Consider the following 13,810-nt stretch of genomic DNA (forward strand, 5'->3'; position numbering starts at 1 on the left):
GTCCTGTTTGTGATACATCCTGTCCTGTTGGGATACATCCTGTCCTGTTTGTCATACATCCTTTCCTGTTTGTGATACATCCTGTCCTGTTTGGATACATCCTGTCCTGTTTGTGATACATCCTGTCCTGTTGGGATACATCCTGTCCTGTTTGTCATACATCCTGTCCTGTTTGTGATACATCCTGTCCTGTTTGGATACATCCTGTCCTGTTTGTGATACATCCTGTCCTGTTGGGATACATCCTGTCCTGTTTGTCATACATCCTGTCCTGTTTGGATACATTCTGTCCTGTTTGGATACATCCTGTTCTGTTTGTCATACATCCTGTCCTGTTTGGATACATCCTACCCTGTTTGTGATACATCCTGTCCTGTTGGGATACATCCTGTCCTGTTTGTCATACATCCGGTCCTGTTTGGATACATCCTGTCCTGTTTGTGATACATCCTGTCCTGTTGGGATACATCCTGTTCTGTTTGTCATACATCCTGTCCTGTTTGGATACATCCTACCCTGTTTGTGATACATCCTGTCCTGTTGGGATACATCCTGTCCTGTTTGTCATACATCCTGTCCTGTTTTGATACATCCTGTCCTGTTTGGGATACATCCTACCCTGTTTGTGATACATCCTACCCTGTTTGGATACATCCTACCCTGTTTGTGATACATCCTACCCTGTTTGAATACATCCTACCCTGTTTGTGATACATCCTACCCTGTTTGTGATACATCCTGTCCTGTTTGGGATACATCCTACCCTGTTTGTGATACATCCTACCCTGTTTGGATACCTCCTACCCTGTTTGTGATACATCCTGCCTTGTTTGGATGCATCCTGTCCTGTTTGGGATACATCCTACCCTGTTTGGATACATCCTGCCCTGTTTGGATACATCCTACCCTGTTTGGGATACATCCTGCCCTGTTTGGATACATCCTGCCTTGTCAGCAGGATTTGTTTTAAGAAGATTTTCTGAAAGTACCATCTTGTTTCTTGTGTGTCTGCAGTGGTGGAGAAAGTACCCAACTGTCATACTTGAGTAAAAGTAAAGATACCTTAACAGAAAATGACAAAAGTAAAAGTCACCCAGTAAAATACTACTTGAGTAAACGTCTAAAGGTATTTGATTTTAAATGTACTCAAGTATTAAAATTTAAGTATAAATCATCTCACATTCTTTATATTATGCAAAGCAGACGGCACCATTTTCTTGTTTTTATTTACAGATGGCCAGTAGCACACTCCAACATCATTTACAAACAAAGCATTTGTGTTTAGTGAGTCGGTCAAATCAGAGGCAGTAGGGATGACCAGGGGCCTCATTTATAAACACGTTTCTAGATTTATACTTGAATTTAGTCGTGAGACTATTTCCGACAGTGTGCTTATGTTGGATTCATAAAAGACATGGAGAATAAAAACACCTTGCTTACGCAGGTTCTAAGAAGCCTACGCAGGTTCTAAGAAGCTTACGCAGGTTCTAAGAAGCCAACGCGGGTTCTAAGAAGCCTACGCAGGTTCTAAGAAGCTTACGCAGGTTCTAAGAAGCTTACGCAGGTTCTAAGAAGCTTACGCAGGTTCTAAGAAGCTTACGCAGGTTCTAAGAAGCTTACGTAGGTTCTAAGAAGCTTACGCAGGTTCTAAGAAGCTTACGCAGGTTCTAAGAAGCCTACGCAGGTTCTAAGAAGCTTACGTAGGTTCTAAGAAGCTTACGCAGGTTCTAAGAAGCTTACGTAGGTTCTAAGAAGCTTACGCAGGTTCTAAGAAGCTTACGCAGGTTCTAAGAAGCTTACGCAGGTTCTAAGAACCTGACGCTCTTGTGATCTATAAATCTCAAATTAACGCCACATGAACGTGCCTTACAATCACCATTTTCCCCATATAGAATGATAGCACAAATTAGGGTTTAGCCAGGAATAGCCATGGGCCAAAAGAGAAGAGCTAACTTTTTGAAAGACAAGATCACGGCGATGGTAGCGGAGATTGAAGACCGGCAACACGTTTTTTCCGGTGGACTAAATGATGAGTTGACAAACAGGTAACTTGGGAGTGTGTCGCCACTGCAGTGAACGAGGTGGGGCAGCGAGACAGACCTGTTGCTGAAGTGAAAAAGAAATGGTCTTTAACCTTAAACTGCAAGGGGAAAGAATATCCATACATAACCGTAGCATTAAGGCACCGGGAGAGGGGCCTGTCCCAAATTGACCAGCGCATCGCTGGGGAAAGCTGGCACATGCTCCGACGGCGACAGAGAATGTTTAAAAATAAAAGGTGAGTTTCTTCTATTTTGCATATGGTTTGATCCCCATTTTTACATCTTCTAGCAGGAACATTGGAAACAGTGAAGTCGGCGTGCGAAACTCCAACTGCATCACGGTAAGTAATTAAGAGAAGGTGAAACTTGGTTGTCAGTAACTTAATATACAAGACATGCTCTGTTTTATTTTATTCACATAGACACGGGGGAAGCTGCGTTGCAGCCCGTCTGCCGGGTGAGGGTGTCCCCTCCACCCAGGGATAAAGTGGTTGAGGGTGTCCCCTCCACCCAGAGATAAAGTGGGTGAGGGTGTCCCCTCCACCCAGGGATAAAGTGGGTGAGGGTGCCCCCTCCACCCAGGGATAAAGTGGGTGAGGGTGCCCCCTCCACCCAGGGATAAAGTGGGTGAGGGTGTCCCCTCCACCCAGGGATAAAGTGGGTGAGGGTGCCCCCTCCACCCAGAGATAAAGTGGGTGAGGGTGTCCCCTCCACCCAGGGATAAAGTGGGTGAGGGTGCCCCCTCCACCCAGGGATGAATTGGGTGAGGGTGCCCCCTCCACCCAGGGATAAAGTGGGTGAGGGTGTCCCCTCCACCCAGGGATAAAGTGGGTGAGGGTGTCCCCTCCACCCAGGGATAAAATGAGTGAGGGTGCCCCCTCCACCCAGGGATAAAGTGGGTGAGGGTGTCCCCTCCACCCAGGGATAAAGTGGGTGAGGGTGTCCCCTCCACCCAGGGATAAAATGAGTGAGGGTGTCCCCTCCACCCAGGGGTAAAGTGGGTGAGGGTGTCCCCTCCACCCAGGGATAAAATTAGTGAGGGTGTCCCCTCCACCCAGGGATAAAGTGGGTGAGGGTGTCCCCTCCACCCAGGGATAAAATGAGTGAGGGTGCCCCCTCCACCCAGGGATAAAGTGGGTGAGGGTGTCCCCTCCACCCAGGGATAAAGTGGGTGAGGGTGTCCCCTCCACCCAGGGATAAAGTGGGTGAGGGTGTCCCCTCCACCCAGGGGTAAAGTGGGTGAGGGTGTCCCCTCCACCCAGGGGTAAAGTGGGTGAGGGTGTCTCCTCCACCCAGGGATAAAGTGGGTGAGGGTGTCCCCTCCACCCAGGGGTAAAGTGGGTGAGGCTACCAAATCAGCCAGTGCCAGGAGTGAAGGGGAATGTTTGGCCACAGGTGTCCAGGGTCCGTCCGCGTCTGTGTCCATGTCCTCTGTTTTCGCGTTGACCGCCTCAGTCCTGCAAACCCAGAACGAGTTGAACACATCGGTTGGGCAGATTGTGACTGAACTCGGAAGGATGTGCTATGTTGGGCTATGTTGGGCTATGTTGGGGACCCCCCACATGCCAGTATTATGCGTGTCACCTTTGATTGGGGAAGGAAACCATTCTTAATACAGGCCAACATTTTACATGTAGGTTTGAAATTGCCCCAATGTTGTTGTCAAACAAACTTGCACTAGTAATGGGCACTACAGTTACTGAGATGTCCTCTTGAAATCTGTTCCCATTTTGTTGCGGTGCTGGTGGAAAAGATAGGAATCAGCGTTGCCTCAAAATGAACAAGCTTCAAGGGGACATCTCAGTAACCGTAGGGACAAACTAAAAACTGTTTTCAGCTATTTGGCCAGAATCTTTGAGTGTTCAATTTTCAATCAAATGATAAATATAACATGTATATGTTGCTTCAAGTTGACCCATTTTAAAACTACATTTAAAACTACATTTTAGTTTTGTATTTTTATTAAATTGATGCAAAGTACAGCACAAGCTTGGATGCATATGTATCCCAAACTGCAAAACCCTTACATTTATTTAATTATTTCACCTTTATTTAACCAGGTAGACCAGATCACCTTTATTTAACCAGGGAGGCTAGTTGAACAAGTTCTCATTTACAACTGCAACCTGGCCAAGATAAAGCAAAGCAGTGCGACACAAACAACAACACATGGAGTAAACAAATGCACAGTCAATAACACAATAGAGAAAGTATATATACAGTGTGTGCAAATAAATAGGCCACAGTGGTAAAATAATTACAATATAGCAATTAAACACTGGAGTGATAGATGTGCAGAAGATGAGTGTGCAAGTAGAGATACTGGGGTGCAAAGGAGCAAAAAAAATAACAATATGGGGATGAGGTAGTTGGAGGGGCTACTTACAGATTGGCTATGTACAGGTGCAATGATCTGTGTGCTGCTCTGACAGCTGGTGCTTAAAGCTAGAGAGGGAGATATGAGTCTCCAGCTTCAGTGAAATTTGCAGTTCGTTCCAGTCATGGGCAGCAGAGAACTGGAAGGAAAGGCGACCAAAGGAGGAATTGGCTTTGGGGGATGACCAGTGAGATACAGTGCCTTGCGAAAGTATTCGGCCCCCTTGAACTTTGAGACCTTTTGCCACATTTCAGGCTTCAAACATAAAGATATAAAACTGTATTTTTTTGTGAAGAATCAACAACAAGTGGGACACAATCATGAAGTGGAACGACATTTATTGGATATTTCAAACTTTTTTAACAAATCAAAAACTGAAAAATTGGGCGTGCAAAATTATTCAGTCCCCTTAAGTTAATACTTTGTAGCGCCACCTTTTGCTGCGATTACAGCTGTAAGTCGCTTGGGGTATGTCGCTATCAGTTTTGCACATCGAGAGACTGAAATACAGTTTTATATCTTTATGTTTGAAGCCTGAAATGTGGCAAAAGGTCGCAAAGTTCAAGGGGGCCGAATACTTTTGCAAGGCACTGTACATATAGCTGTACCATAGTATTTTCACTGCTACTAAGTTAACCTCAAATTGTTCTGGATCCCAGGTTGTCCCAGTGACTGGCAGACCATCCCTGTCCAGCTGGATCCCAGGTCGTTCGAGTGGCTGGCAGACCACCCCTGTCCACCTGAATCCCAGGTCGTCCCTGTGACTGGCAGACCATCCCTGTCCAGCTGGATCCCAGGTCGTCCCAGTGACTGGCAGACCACCCCTGTCCAGCTGGATCCCAGGTCGTCCCAGTGACTGGCAGACCACCCCTGTCCAGCTGGATCCTAGGTCGTCCCAGTGACTTGCAGACCACCCCTGTCCAGCTGGATCCCAGGTCGTCCCAGTGACTGGCAGACCACCCTGTCCACCTGGATCCCAAGTCGTCCCAGTGACTGGCAGACCATCCCTGTCCAGCTGGATCCCAGGTTGTCCCAGTGACTGGCCATCCACCCCTGTCCAGCTGGATCCCAGATCGTCCCAGTGACTGGCAGACCATCTCTGTCCAGCTGGATCACAGGTCGTCCCAGTGACTGGCAGACCACCCCTGTCCAGCTGGATCCCAGGTCGTCCCAGTGACTGGCAGACCACCCTGTCCTTTTGGATCCCAAGTTGTCCCAGTGACTGGCAGACTATCCCTGTCAACCTGAATCCCAGGTCGTCCCAATGACTGGCAGGCCATCCCTGTCCACCCGAATCCCAGGTCGTCCCAGTGACTGGCAGACCACCCTGTCCAGCTGGATCCCAGGTTGTCCCAGTGACTGTCAGACCATCCCTGTCCAGCTGGATCCCATGTCGTCCCAGTGACTTGCAGACCATCCCTGTCCAGCTGGATCCCAGGTTGTCCCAGTGACTGTCAGACCACCCCTGTCCAGCTGGATCCCATGTCGTCCCAGTGACCCATTTTTTCCCATTCCTCCTTGCAAAACAGCTCGAGCTCAGTGAGGTTGGATGGAGAGCATTTGTGAACAGCAGTTTTCAGTTCTTTCCACAGATTCTCGATTGGATTCAGGTCTGGACTTTGACTTGGCCATTCTAACACCTGGATATGTTTATTTTTGAACCATTCCATTGTAGATTTTGCTTTATGTTTTGGATCATTGTCTTGTTGGAAGACAAATCTCCGTCCCAGTCTCAGGTCTTTTGCAGACTCCATCAGGTTTTCTTCCAGAATGGTCCTGTATTTGGCTCCATCCATCTTCCCATCAATTTTAACCATCTTCCCTGTCCCTGCTGAAGAAAAGCAGGCCCAAACCATGATGCTGCCACCACCATGTTTGACAGTGGGGAAGGTGTGTTCAGGGTGATGAGCTGTGTTGCTTTTACGCCAAACATAACGTTTTGCATTGTTGCCAAAAAGTTCAATTTTGGTTTCATCTGACCAGAGCACCTTCTTCCACATGTTTGGTGTGTCTCCCAGGTGGCTTGTGGCAAACTTTAAACAACACTTTTTATGGATATCTTTAATAAATGGCTTTCTTCTTGCCACTCTTCCATAAAGGCCAGATTTGTGCAATATACGACTGATTGTTGTCCTATGGACAGAGTCTCCCACCTCAGCTGTAGATCTCTGCAGTTCATCCAGAGTGATCATGGGCCTCTTGGCTGCATCTCTGATCAGTCTTCTCCTTGTATGAGCTGAAAGTTTAGAGGGACGGCCAGGTCTTGGTAGATTTGCAGTGGTCTGATACTTCTTCCGTTTCAATATTATCGCATGCACAGTGCCCCTTGGGATGTTTAAAGCTTGGGAAATCTTTTTGACTCCAAATCCGGCTTTAAACTTCTTCACAACAGTATCTCGGACCTTCCTGGTGTGTTCCTTGTTCTTCATGATGCTCTCTGCGCTTTTAACGGACCTCTGAGACTATCACAGTGCAGGTGCATTTATACGGAGACTTGATTACACACAGGTGGATTGTATTTATCATCATTAGTCATTTAGGTCAACATTGGATCATTCAGCGATCCTCACTGAACTTCTGGAGAGAGTTTGCTGCACTGAAAGTAAAGGGGCTGAATAATTTTGCACGCCCAATTTTTCAGTTTTTGATTTGTTAAAAAAGTTTGAAATATCCAATAAATGTCGTTCCACTTCATGATTGTGTCCCACTTGTTGTTGATTCTTCACAAAAAAAATACAGTTTTATATCTTTATGTTTGAAGCCTGAAATGTGGCAAAAGGTCGCAAAGTTCAAGGGGGCCGAATACTTTCAGCAAGGCACTGTATACCTGCTGGAGCGCTGGAGCTACGAGTGGGTGTTGCTATGGTGACCAGTGAGCCGAGATAAGGCGGGACTTTACCTAGCAGAGACTGGTTATACATAACCAGCAGGAGAATCTCTTACCTCAAGTCTAGACTTTGCGTAGAGAAGATAATTTCCACGTCAAAGTAAAGTTTTATAACTGACTACTTCTACGTGTTTGTGTTTTTTGCGTAAGTCATAATTAAGATCAAAATTGATCTTAAGTCCGTTTTATAAATGAGGCCCCAGGGATGTTCTCTTGATAAGTGCGTGAATTGGACAATTTTCCTGTCCTGCTAAGAATTCAAAATGTAGCGAGTACTTTTGGGTGTCAGGGAAAATGTATGGAGTAAAACGTTTTTAGGAAAGTAGTGAAGTAAAAGTTGTCAAAAATATAAATAATAAAGTAAAGATACCCCCCAAAAATCGACTTAAGTAGTACTTTAAAGTATTTTTACTTAAGTACTTTACACCACTGTGTGCGTGTGCATGTCTGCTTTCCTGTGTGTGTGTGTGTGTGTGTGTGTGTGTGTTGCTATCCACACTGCAGATGTTCTGACTGAAGGAATCAGAACCACAGACACTGCAGATGTTCTGACTGAAGGAATCAGAACCACAGACACTGCAAGAAGTACTCTCTTTTTCTCTCTCTCTTTCTCTCAGTCACTTTCTCTCCGTCCCTTCAGGGGAATGAGAGGCTGCTGTGTTATAGGAGAGTTATCTGGGGGGTGTAGGCGGGTGGGAGATGCTGTTATAGTCCAGAGGGGAATGCTGCAGGGCCTTCCAGCTCTTCTCTCTGTGTGTTTGACACTGATGGGGAAGGCATCACCACAACTTCACACCTCAACACGGGATGCTGGGAAAGACTCCTCAGGTCAGTCAGCTGGAGAGAGAGACCGACTCACAGGGAGAACTGGTCATAGACTGTAGAATGGGTTTCTAGATTTTCACACAGCGTTTCATTTGAATAAGAATAAATGGTCTCTCTCTATGTAGCCAGGGAAAAATGAGGAGGAGGAAGGAGAGGAGAGTGGGAGGGAGAAGGAGTGAGAGGAGGAAGGAGAGGGGAGGGTAGAGGGGAGGAGAGGAGAGTGGGAGACATAGGAGAGAGAAGGAATGAGAGGAGGAAGGAGAGGGGAGGGTAGAGTGGAGGAGAGGAGAGTGGGAGGGAGAAGGAGTGAGAGGAGGAAGGAGAGGGGAGGGTAGAGGGGAGGAGAGGAGAGTGGATGAGAGAAGGAATGAGAGGAGGAAGGAGAGGGTATGGTAGAGGGGAGGAGAGGAGAGTGGATGAGAGAAGGAATGAGAGGAGGAAGGGGAGGGTAGAGGGGAGGAGAGGGGAGGGTAGAGGGGAGGAGAGGAGAGTGGGAGAGAGAGGAGGAAGGAGAGGGTAGGGTAGAAGGGAGGGTGGAGGGTAGAGGGGAGGAGAGGAGAGGGGAGGGTAGAGGAGAGGAGAGGGGAGGGTAGGGTAGAGGAGAGGAGATGCTCAGTTACTGTACCTGTCTCATCTCTGTGTAATAATCACACCATGCAAAATGAAATGGTTTTTGAGGTTAATGCTGAGCGATACCTCAGTATGGATGTTAGCGATGCAGAAATAGTTTGTGAAGTCATGCTGCTGTGTGAGCGTCCCCCTTTTTAAAGGGGTTTATATGAATGTCTGGCTGTTATAGTGCAAGTGGAATGACGATACTGTACAGTGCCATATCATACATTAGAAAACTAGCCATAATTAGTGCCCGGTAAATAGATGGACCTCCCCAAGCAGTTGTCTTGGGATGAGACGTGTGTCTGGCCTTGGAGAGCAGTTGGAGAGAGAGAGAGGCCTTGGACTGGAAGGCTAAGTTAATCCGTCTTAATGAGAGATTCAGTCTGCAGCCAGCTGGCCACAGTCCATTACACGTGATAAATCAAACAGTCGCCCACACCCACAGACCCAGAGGGCTGCGCAGTTAATCATACCCAGGACAGAGGCATCGTCGGGGGAGAAGAGGCCCGGAGACCCCTGGATGCAGCCTTAGTCCTCACTTGCACACAGCAACTGATTATATCTCTCTCTCTCTCTCTCTCTCTCTCTCTCTCGCTCTCTCTCTCTCGCTCTCGCTCTCTGTCTGTCTCTCTCTCTCAATCTCTCTCTCTCTCTCTCGCTGTCTGTCTGTCTGTCTGTCTGTCCCCTCAGCTCCCCCCTCAGCTCCTTCCCTCAGCCCCTCCCTCAGCTCCCCCCTCAGCTCCTCCCCACAGCTCCTCCCCTCAGCCCTTCCCTCAGCTCCTTCCCTCAGCTCCTCCCCACAGCTCTTTCCCTCAACTCCTCCCCTCAGCTCCTTCCCTCAGCTCCTTCCCTCAGCTCCTCCCCACAGCTCCTTCCCTCAGCTCCTCCCCACAGCTCCTTACCTCAGCTCCTTCCCTCAGCTCCTTACCTCAGCTCCTTCCCTCAGCTCCTCCCCACAGCTTTTTCCCTCAGCTCCTCCCCACAGCTCCTCCCCTCAGCTCCTTCCCTCAGCTCCTTACCTCAGCTCCTCCCCACAGGTCCTTGCCTCAGCTCCTTCCCTCAGCTCCTATGTCCATCCAGTGAAATACTTGAATCTAAGGATAGCCATGGGGCACATTCCAACAGTCAGACGTAATTTACAAACGATGCATTTGTGTTTAGTGAGTCCGTCAGATCAGAGGCAGTAGGGATGACCAGGGATGTTCTCTGTTTAGTGAGTCCTCCAGATCAGAGACAGTAGGGATGACCAGGGATGTTCTCTGTTTAGTGAGTCCACCAGATCAGAGGCAGTAGGGATGACCAGGGATGTTCTCTGTTTAGTGAGTCCTCCAGATCAGAGGCAGTAGAGATGACCAGAGATGTTCTCTGTTTAGTGAGTCCTCCAGATCAGAGGCAGTAGGGAGGACCAGGGATGTTCTCTGTTTAGTGAGTCCACCAGATCAGAGGCAGTAGGGATGACCAGGGATGTTCTCTGTTTAGTGAGTCCTCCAGATCAGAGGCAGTAGAGATGACCAGAGATGTTCTCTGTTTAGTGAGTCCTCCAGATCAGAGGCAGTAGAGATGACCAGAGATGTTCTCTGTTTAGTGAGTCCTCCAGATCAGAGGCAGTAGGGATGACCAGTGATGTTCTCTTGATAAGTGTGTGAATTGGACCATTTTCCTGTCAAATTGTAATAAGTACTTTTTGATGTCGGGGAAAATGTGAGGAAAAAGTACATAATTTTCTTTAGGATTGTAGTGAAATAAAAGTAAAAGTTAGTCTGGAACCATGTAGTCTGGGACCATGTGTAGTCTGGAACCCTGTAGTCTGGGACCATGTGTAGTCTGGAACCCTGTAGTCTGGGACCATGTGTAGTCTGGAACCCTGTTGTCTGGGACCATGTGTAGTCTGGGACCATGTGTAGTCTGGAACCCTGTAGTCTGGGACCATGTGTAGTCTGGAACCCTGTGTAGTCTGGAACCCTGTGTAGTCTGGAAACATGTGTAGTCTGGAACCCTGTGGTCTGGAACCCTGTGGTCTGGAACCATGTGTAGTCTGGAACCCTGTAGTCTGGGACCATGTGTAGTCTGGAACTCTGTAGCCTGGGACCATGTGTAGTCTGGAACCCTGTAGTCTGGGAGCATGTGTAGTCTGGAACCATGTACAATCTGGAACCATGTGCAGTCTGGAACCATGTGTAGTCTGGAACCATGTGTAGTCTGGAACCATGTGTTGTCTGGAACCATGTGTAGTCTGGAACCATGTGTAGTCTGGAACCATGTGTAGTCTGGAACCATGTGCATTCTAGAACATGTGTAGTCTGGAACCATGTGTAGTCTGGAACCATGTGCATTCTAGAACATGTGTAGTCTGGAACCATGTGTAGTCTGGAACCATGTGTTGTCTAGAACCATGTGTAGTCTGGAACCCTGTGTAGTCTGGAACCATGTGCATTCTAGAACATGTGTAGTCTGGAACCATGTGTACTCTGGAACCATGTGTAGTCTGGAACCATGTGTAGTCTGGAACCATGTGTAGTCTGGAACCATGTGTAGTCTGGAACCATGTGTACTCTGGAACCATGTGTAGTCTGGAACCATGTGTAGTCTGGAACCATGTGTAGTCTGGAACCATGTGTAGTCTGGAACCATGTGCAGTCTGGAACATGTGTAGTCTGGAACCATGTGTTGTCTGGAACCATGTGTAGTCTGATGTGTGTGTCTTATTTATTACATCGTTTTTTTTGTAATCAACTACCCACAATACCACATAATGACAAAGGAAAAACTGGTTTTTAGTAATTTTTGCAATCTGAAATATCATGTTTACGTATACAGACCCTTTACTCAGTACTTTGTTGAAGCACCTTTGGCAGTGATTACAGCCTCGAGTCTTCTTGGGTATAACTCTACAAGCTTGGCACAATTGTATTTGGGGAGTTTCTCCCATTCTTCTCTGCAGATCCTCTAAAGCTCTGTTGTTATTTTGTTATAACCAACCCTCCAAGCAGTAATTGGGAGAATTTTTTGGGGATAATAATAAGCTATTATCTGATGATAGCGCAACAGTAAACAACAAGAGTAGCATATTTCAACACTGCAGGCGCTACACAAAACGCAGAAATAAAATATAAAACATGCCTTACCTTTGACGAGCTTCTTTTGTTGGCACTCCAATATGTCCCATAAATATCACAATTGGTCCTTTTGCTTTCGCCGAAAAGCATTTTTAGAATCTGACATGTTGGCTGGTTTCACAGCGAGTGTAGCTTTAATTGAGTTTAATTGAGTACCCTGCATGTGTGATTTAATGAAAGTTTGAGTTTTAATGCGTTTTATTTGAATTTGGCGCTCTGCATTTCCCCAGGCTATTGGCCACTTGGGACGCTAGCGTCTCACCATCCCCAGGAATACAGGGCCAACAGACTAGTTCTTTACTTTCTCCCCATTCCACTTGCCTCTTCCATTTTGGAGGTAATGCTGCAATTAGTTGGTTGTTATTTTGAGTAGAGCAGACATTTCCATACATTTTTGTTTGCTGCATGTGTAACATAACTCCCCCAGTCCTATTTATGATATCATTTACCTTTTTTAAACATTATTTTCAAAACTATTTTTTTAATTTTTTTATCAATGAGTATATTTGAGTTTTAACACAATTGTTGTTGTATTATTTGTTCTGTCTTCTCTGGTGGATTAAACTTTCTATGGCTTGTTTTAATTAAAAATAGCGATATTTTGGAGATTATTTTATTTTCAAATAACCGAAAGTGAGAGGTTGTTATCTGAAGGGAAAAAACTCAACTTTGTATGACTGAAGCCTTTAGTGAGAGGTCTAATCCTTTAATATTTCATCATTTCTGCAAATTCATATTCGTTATATAAATAGTTGAATTTAGTCTGGCTTGCCGTTACAAATAAAATTGAATATTTCTTATTTTCTTTCTCATATAATTAAAAAAACAAGTCGCTCGGTGTAGGCAAAACCATAAGCAAATAGGTGAACTGGGATATGACTAAAGAGTTAATCAGGGTAAACTGGGATATGACTAAAGAGTTAATCAGGGTAAACTGGGATATGACTAAAGAGTTAATCAGGGTGAACTGGAATATGACTAAAGAGTTAATCAGGGTAAACTGGGATATGACTAAAGAGTTAATCAGGGTAAACTGGGATATGACTAAAGAGTTAATCAGGGTGATTTTTCCACAAATTGACAGGTATTTTTCTTTCCATGGTGTAGCAAGATCTTATCTATTTTTACTAACTTTCTATTAAAATGTATTGTAATGAGATTGTATCTTTCTTTCAGTATATGAATACTGAGAATGTCCACTTTATCATCAGACCATTTTATTGGTAAACTACACGGTAATGTAAAAGTTTTTGTCATGTATTGTCATGTTGTGTCTTGTTTCTGTCCTTTCCCTTCACCCTGTCTCCCTCTGCTGGTCGTTATTAGGTTACCTTTTCTCCCCCTCTTTCCCCCAGCTGTTCCTTGTCTCCTCCTAACTACCTCGTCACCCCTTTTCCCACCTGTTCCCTTTTTCCCTCTGATTAGTCCTCTATATCTCTCTCTGTTTTTGTTCCTGTCTTTGTCGGATTCTTGTTTGTGTTTTTCATGCCTGAACCAGACTATCGTCATGTTTGCTGCAACCTTGTCCTGTCCTGTCGGAATCTGCCGGTCCATCTGAGCCTACCTATGTTTTGTTATTAAAGAAGTTCTGTTTACGTTAATTCGCTTTTGGGTCCTCATTCACGCACCGTAACAGTTTTATTTTTTTGTGATCCAATACGTAATATAGTACATTTATCATAATTTGGTTGTAATCCAGAGAGGTTAGAAAAAGTATCTAGATCATCGGTGAAGCTGTGGAGGGATCCAGGTTGTGGTTTTGAAAGAAAAGGCTCTTGATATTATTGGTGGATCTGATTTTAATAGCTAAGATTTTGATGTCCATAATAAATAGATATGCCGATAGTGGACAACCTTGTTTTACTCCTCTTGACAGTTTAAAACTTTCTGAGAAGTAGCCATTATTTGCTATTTTACACCTAGGGTTAGTATACATAACCCATTGTAT

This window comes from Oncorhynchus mykiss, chromosome 24 (genome assembly GCF_057628025.1).
Source record: "Oncorhynchus mykiss isolate SJ-2025 chromosome 24, ASM5762802v1, whole genome shotgun sequence".
NCBI classification, from domain to species: domain Eukaryota; kingdom Metazoa; phylum Chordata; class Actinopteri; order Salmoniformes; family Salmonidae; genus Oncorhynchus; species Oncorhynchus mykiss.